Here is a 7,958-nt window from a genome sequence, read left to right as displayed (position 1 = left end):
CATCTTTATATGCATCAAGACTTGTGTTGTAGGAGTATCCCGCCTCTCTTCCACACCACAGACCAAACTGTAAGTTTGTTTTTGAAATAATTTGTTTTCAACAAAAGGACTTCGCTTTTTCAGATCTATATTCTTCATCGTACGAGGAGTTGCAACCAATAGAGTGCATTTTATGATTCTTTCATATTGTGCATGGTGCCATAGGGGAACAATAGTACAAAGGTCATCGTACGAGGAGTTGCAACCAATAGAGTGCATTTTATGATTCTTTCATGTTGTGCATGGTACCATAGGGGAACAATAGTACAAAGGTAGACGTGCAACAAAGTTGGCAAAATCGGCTATATTCTTTTTTGATCATTCCTATTGGCATATTGCAAAGGCAAGATCTCCCTACCTAGAATACAATAGACTAGCATGTTTCTGATGGAAGTATTTGACAAAGTGAGGATCCTACTCTCCTAGTCACTAAGACAACATCCTAATACAACACTAATCTAAGGAGGATGCAACCTAAGTGCAAGCATGATGAAGAGAGTGCTCATGACATGTATCTCAAGTCAATTAGGTTCCAAGATAGATTAACTTGGACTCATAAAGAGAATCTTGAGATAGTGCAAAGTGCTTGATTGATATTACTTCAAATGAACCTCCCTTTTATAGGTGAGGGTACTTACATCCATTTTGCTTGCTCACATGTGGGATATCTCCTCCATGCCATGTGGCAGCTTTCCCTTTGCTCATACCTTTGCTCTATATGTGCTCATGGCACCATATCTCTCAACACCTCCCCTTGGTGCCATAATCCTTTGGCTACTGCAAGGTGGTCAGGTGTGAGTTACAAATCCATCACCTCCCCTTAGTGCATGCATTGCTACTTAAGGTGGTCAAGTGTGGCTTTTACATGTCAATACCTCCCCTGGGTGCTTTCATAGCTACTCTCAGGTGGTCAGGTTTGATTACAAAACATAGGCAAGGTTGGCAAGGTTTTTTTGTTTCTCAATACATTCCATTGATGTCACCTTTTGGCTCATGGCTTAATGACGACTCCACGTAGTTGACTTGTTGGTTCTTCAATCTGCAATCTTCTTCCTTGTGTCCCAGCTTCTTGCAATGGTGACACTTTGGTTTGTTCTTCAATCTGCAGTCACTTTGATAGTGACCCATCCTTCCGCAATGGTAGCATTTCACTGATGTTTTACTGAATAGTGCTTGTTCTTCATTATAGCTGTTGTGTGTTGATGTCGATGTTGATGTCGATGCCTTCAACTCTCTTTCTTTTTCGAGAAGAGAGGATACACATTCTTCAAACTTTGGATCTGGCAAATTCTTCAAAGTGGTTGTCAATGCACTATACTCTGCAGGCATGCTTTTAAGGAGAATTGCAAGTGCATCTTTCTCTCCTACTTTTGCATTTATGCCCTCTAGTTGAGTCATAATGCTTTTGATTTTGTTGACAAATTGTGCCATGGATTCATTGAAGCCCATGTGCATACCATAGAATTCAATCTTAAGATGGATTTCTTGGTTTTTGGCTTTTGCACCAAACACTGTGTTCAACTCATCCCATGCATCCTTGGCATGATCCTTAGAGTCTATATGATGAATTATGTTTGGACCCAAGTGCAATCCAATGAGTGATAGTGCTGCTTCATCTTTTTCCTTCCAAGCATCATTTTGTGCAGTGGGTATATCTTCTTTTACAATCTTCCAAAGCTTTTGGTGCATCAGAAGATATCTCATTTGTGTAGACCATGTGTGAAATCCATCCCCGGTGAACTTCTCAACAGTTGGAGTGCGGATTGCCATTGCAAAGGTCTTACCAGTTTGATGATACTTTCAAATCTGGCAGTGTCTAATTGCATACAGAAAATCTGAGTTGACAGGTGCGTAGAGCTTGAAAAGACGATCACTTTTCCTTTTTGGAGCGTGTGCAAATTCTTCCTGGATTGCAAGTTATGGCTTGTTGAAGCTTTTGTGAAGAAGAGGGGCCTTTGATGATGTGGCACAAGAGGTCATATGCAGAATTCAAATTGTGCTTACAAAGGGACTGTGCTTGTGCATGCTGATGTGGCAATCTTTTGACCCAACTAGGTGAACCCAAGGTTACAGTAACTTTACCATGGTCCAACTAAATCATGCAATTCAACCTAACCATAAACTAACCTTGGCTGCTTTCAATAACCTTAGTCACTTCTTATCTGCCACGTGGCATTTTTGGGAAGACTAAAGAGAAGAAAGGTTGGAGGCGATGCAGAGGATTTGAGTTTCCGAGAGCGTGGAGGAGAGGAAGGCAAATCGGAATCCATGACTGAGGGTGGCGATTCCATCACGAGCAAAGACCACGGCCTGAGAGGCTTACAAGCAGGTCGTTGAGGCTAGAGTCTGTCGTGAGCATTGTGGGGAGCGCCATTGATGCACGTAGATGGCAGAGGAGCTAAGTAGAGCTACAAAGAGCATAGAAGGCAACCCAACAGTTTCGGCACTCTCTTCTTGTTGAAGCTAGTCGTTGCTGGCAAAGGTCAGCTCTGGAGAGGCTGGCCAAACGTTGATGCAGAGGATGGTTGCTGAATGAGCTGGTTCGACGGGTCACGGGCAATATTTGTTGCAGATTTCGAGGCTACATGCGCTGCTGTGGCTGGTGAGTCGATGCTGGAGGTCGCTGGAGGTCACTAGAGGTTCGTCGTCTCTTGAAGGAAGCTGTGGAGGGATGGGGACTGCAGCTTCGGTTGTTGCTTGTGGGCCTTAGTGTCGCTGGAGCTTGCGTTCATTGGAGACGGCTGTAGTGCTATAGCGTATTGCGCTGCCATCACCACCTTCAACTAGCTTCTACAGCCTTCTAAAGCCTAAGCTTAAAAAATGCAAGAGGGATAGATTCCTGTTTTCGGCTTCAATGCATAGTCTGTTGGTTAGGTCGTCTTTGCATCTGAAGGTTGTGAAGCAAAGGTCAAAGCTTGTGTGGAATTGCAGCTAAGTTGAAGGTGGGCATAGGTAGCTGCTGTAGAGGTCCGTGGGCTTGTAATAAGGATAGGACTTTTAAGATAATCTACCTCTTTCTCTCTCAAAGAATACTTTCACAAGACAGCATGAATGGAATGAAGAGCTCAAGTGAAGATCACTCTTTCTCAATCTAAAATCTACATCTAAGAGAAAAAATATGAGCACCTAAGGTGTGCCTATAACTAATCTAGGAGAGTTAGACCTAAGCTCTGATACCATGACAAAGTGAGGATCCTACTCTCCTAGTCACTAAGACAACATCCTAATACAACACTAATCTAAGGAGGATGCAACCTAAGTGCAAGCATGATGAAGAGAGTGCTCATGACATGTATCTCAAGTCAATTAGGTTCCAAGATAGATTAACTTGGACTCATAAAGAGAATCTTGAGATAGTGCAAAGTGCTTGATTGATATTACTTCAAATGAACCTCCCTTTTATAGGTGAGGGTACTTACATCCATTTTGCTTGCTCACATGTGGGATATCTCCTCCATGCCATGTGGCAGCTTTCCCTTTGCTCATACCTTTGCTCTATATGTTCTCATGGCACCATATCTCTCAACAGTATTATAGAGGCATATAGAGCCAAACTATTTGCAAAAGTGATAGTCAAAATCACCGTCTTCATTCCTGTAAATAGTTTTGTAGACATTTTTCAAGAAAATATCATTAAAGTCTAAGAAAATGCTTACATTTAAGGCTAAAATATGTGATCACATTCCAAAATTTTTGGATGATGGATGGAATAGAATTATGGCCAACACTGTGGATTGTGAGGTTGTTCATGACACAATGAACCTTAAGTATATGTTTGCCTCTCAAAATTTTATATTTTCATTTTACTATAAACAAGCAGAATGATGGGCACACAACTTGTAGCAATGGATCAAGACGAGAGCTCTTCAAGTCCTCAAAATGATATAATTGAGATCGATGTTATGGAGGATGATAGTCTTATAACATCTATTTCTTTGGGACAATGTTGCACACTCTCTAGATTACGCAATGGCATTATTAATGAGGCCAAAGAAAGTGTTTGCAGAGGATTTTCAATCATTATTAACAATAGAAAGGTAAAATTTATTTCCATACAGTACTCATTCAATGTTGATAAATTAGTATTTTCATTCCCCAAATCTTCATATGTTAGCCTACTCACTTCTAAAATTATGATGTTGTTTCATATACTATAAAGAAGAGAAAACAATATCCAATGCAAAGACATTGTGAATAGAACAATCGAGATAGTTCAAGGCTCTTAATTTCAGATCTTGTTATCAATCCAAATATTTATACACCACTAAAGTGCGACACAATTATCAAATACTTCAAAATAAAACTTAATGTCTTGATATGAATGAAGTACAATTATATATATCCATGTACAACAACATATATTTTTTGTACATGAGCTATGGTTGCTGAGATTTGGATTCAGACATAGGAGATTCCTAATCTTAGGATTTTGGCTACTCTGGCTCCTTGTCCATATGCAAGCCCTTTGGGTGCACCATCAATTGCTCCTAATCTACCAATTGTTGTTGGCTACTGATCCACCAACTGCTCCTAATCGATCGGATGCTCTGCCTGCTCCACAGTTGCTAGCTACTGTTGCTCTGCTCTTGTTGTGTCTCCTCCACATGATCTACCTCTTGCTACTATTGTACCTCTTCCAAGTTTCCCTCTTGCTCAGTGTCAATAGGGTCTATATCCTCCTTGAAGGGTGATTTGATAGGCACCTGATCTTTTTGAGATTCTTCCAGCAGGAACATGGAAAAATGTAGCTGTTGCAGTTCATCTTTTTCAAAGGGGTACGTGAATCCTTATTTTCAAGCTGCTGGCAGAATAATATTACCTTGGGTTGAAGAAAGAGTACACGGCTGCGTCGACAGAACGATGCCACAGGCAAAACAACTTTTTCACAACATTGATGATATTATCACTCCATCGCAAGGCTGGCAACCACTGCCAAGTTTCACCAGTTCCCGTTCGGACAAATTCCTGCAATTCAACCCGGCTTGTATTTCAACATCTGCGGAAACAGCTAACCAATTCATGGTTTGTTTCAAATGGCAACCCAAATACTCCTCCTCCTCCATGCAGGTTTCATAGTGGCTTCCACCGCTGCTGCTGCTGCTTGCAATTACACTGCCCAGACCTGTGGAGGGATCACCATACCTTACCCTTTCGGAATGCATCCCGATTGTGGCCTCCCAGATTACCGCATCAATTGCACCCTCAATTCAAGCTTAGGTTCTGGCCGTCTTCCATTCTTGCAGCTCAACGACACCATCCGATTCCAGGTGCTTAACTTCTCCCCTGCAGGCTTCCTCATCATCAACGCTACCGACTTCAAGGCCGCCTCTTGTGATGTCGCCCTCCCTGCCTCCTCTGCTCTTGCTGTCCCAGACCCCATGCCTTTCAGATTTTCCTCCGATAACATCTTCGCAACTATTGGCTGCAATTCCACGGGCAGCTTCACTGCATTTGTAGACGATGCACCCAGTAATACGTTCACTGGATCAGGAAGTTGCACAAATCCTTGCTACAACACCCACGCCTACGATTTCTGCAACTTCGACGCCTGTTGCACCCTCGGCCTTCCTCAAAAGAGAGCCACAAACATCCAAATCACCGGAGCAGGCATTGCATACGCAGAATATCCAGGAAAATGTGGATTCTCTATGGTGCTGCTTCCAGGCACGTACAGCTCCACAGCTCATGGCAATATCACCACTGGGGATTATGGCATCGAGCTCTCCTGGGGCATTCCCTTCCCGACTAATGCTCCGAATTGTTCCACGGTTAACACTACGACTGGCTATGCGTGCAAGGAGAATTCCGAATGCGTGCTTGCAAAGGACAGTATAGGTTACGCTTGTAACTGCAGCCTCAAGGGTTACCGTGGAGACGGCTACAAAAACGGCACCGGATGTCAAGGTATCATTTCTCTTGTTCCCCTTTCAATTATTTCGTCTGATCGCATCTGAAGAAATTCTCGTCATCGCTCACCGTTCTGTTAGCACTAATAAGGCTACCGCTGAACGGAACCTGCATGTAGATATCGACGAGTGTAAAGAAGGCACCTCAAATTGTGTCGGAAGTCCTTATGGAGCTTGCCACAATTTGCCGGGAAGTTTTAACTGCAGCTGCATCGACGGCGCCCAGGGCAATGGCGTCGCTCCAGGGAGCAATGGAACTGGTTGCACTGTTCCCCAGAAGCCCTTCCAAACTAGTACCGTAATCATTGGTCAGTTTTTCTCTCCGCAAATCGACAGATTTCCCGTTGTTGGAATGTTTGAACGTTGCCTCACTTTCTTGTTGGTTCAGCTTCAACTTTGTCGACTGCTGCTGCTCTACTCTTTACCGGCCTCTTAGCAAGGTGGATTTATAATTGGAGAGCATCTAGAGCGAAAAAAGCAATGTACTTCGAGAAGAATGGGGGCACTCGACTCAGGGAATACATCTCTGTAAGAAGAGGGAGAGACACACCCAGGCTGTTTTCGGAGGCTGAGCTCCAAAAAGCCACTCAAAATTTTGCAGGGCATGTGGAACTCGGACGAGGAAGCTACGGCACCGTGTACAAGGGAGTCCTTACAGATGCCACTCTTGTGGCGATTAAGAAATCTCATCACACAGAAGAAGAACAAGTCGACCAATTCATCAACGAGTCATCATCCTATCCCAGATCAACCATCGAAACATTGTGCAGCTGTTGGGCTGTTGTTTGGAGACACCGGTTCCTATTCTTGTGTACGAATACGTCCCAAATGGAACTCTTTCAGAGCACTTGCACGGAAAGGATGGCAGATCAGCTCTCAGCTGGGAAAATCGCCTTGTAATTGCCCTGGAAAGCGCCGAGGCAATGGCCTACCTTCATTCATCAATTTCCACACCCATCTACCACAGAGACATCAAATCCTCAAACATACTTCTGGATAAGGTGCTGACTCCTAAAGTATCAGACTTTGGTATATCACGTCTTTTGCGCATGGACGAAACCCATGTTTCCACCGTTGTAAAGGGCACAATGGGGTATCTAGATCCAGAGTATTTCCACAGTTTCCAGCTGACTGATAAGAGTGATGTTTACAGTTTCGGAGTGGTGCTGCTTGAGTTGATCACTTCGCTCAAGCCTGTTAACGTGGAAAGAGGGGAGACCGAGTCCAATCTGGCTATGCTCTGTATTTCTAGATGGAAAACAGGCACATTTTCTACAGCAATAGATCCGGCCTTGGGAGCATCTGAGGATTCTGGCGTGATGGGATCCGTGAATCAAGTGGCAAAACTCGCAATCGCTTGTTTGCGCATAGACGCCCATAAACGACCTTCTATGAAACAAGTTCTTCAGGAGCTATTGTGGATTAGAGGGTCAAAGGAAAACGTGGTCGGAATGTATTCTTCTCTAGATCTGGAGGAGGACGAAGAAGTAGCTCTTCTACCATTGCAGCAAAAATTAGTCAACAGTTCGAGCTTTTACAACTACAGTAGCGGCAGTTCAAGTTCGCATCCGAGTGGGCTTCGAGAGTTGGAGATGGCGATGAGGAAATCTGCACCAAGGGCAGGCGGAAGGTGATGATCATGTGGTGCTTTTCATTTTCCAAATTATGTGTATATCTTTGATCTCTCTCTCTCTCTCTCACACACACACACACACACACACTCTCTCTCTCTCTCTCTCCCTCCCCCCTCCCACATAGGCCCTCCAAATGAGTATCCAATTGAGTTCCTATATTAGAGTGGTTTCTTGAAACTGCCATTGTTTCTTGTAAATGTTGTGACTATGATGTTTGTTGAGTAGTCAATATCAATGTCACCCATGAGGAGAATATGTCGGTTTCCTTAAACCCTGCCTCCACGTACTACACTGTTATTTCTATGTAATATTTCATAAGAACATTTGTAATAACATTACTCCTTTTGTTTGTTTCTTTTGTTTCATACTTATCCTTGTG

General features: G+C 43.4%; 1 pseudogene across 1 annotated transcript; it reads left to right on the top strand.

The window, feature by feature from the left end:
- The first annotated feature begins 5,093 nt into the window (after window positions 1-5,093).
- On the top strand, window positions 5,094-7,616 carry LOC147888038 (putative wall-associated receptor kinase-like 16; annotated as a pseudogene). The gene is made up of 3 exons (XR_015543132.1): window positions 5,094-5,943; window positions 6,065-6,253; window positions 6,334-7,616. The product of XR_015543132.1 is annotated as a putative wall-associated receptor kinase-like 16 (transcript).
- The last annotated feature ends 342 nt before the right edge of the window (window positions 7,617-7,958 follow it).

The sequence above is a fragment of the Dipteris shenzhenensis genome, chromosome 22, assembly GCF_047967505.1.
Source record: "Dipteris shenzhenensis isolate YYH24624 ecotype China chromosome 22, Dip_SZ_1.0, whole genome shotgun sequence".
Lineage (NCBI taxonomy): Eukaryota > Viridiplantae > Streptophyta > Polypodiopsida > Gleicheniales > Dipteridaceae > Dipteris > Dipteris shenzhenensis.
Note: the sequence above shows the minus strand (reverse complement) of the source record. Positions and strands in the feature narration are given on the sequence as shown.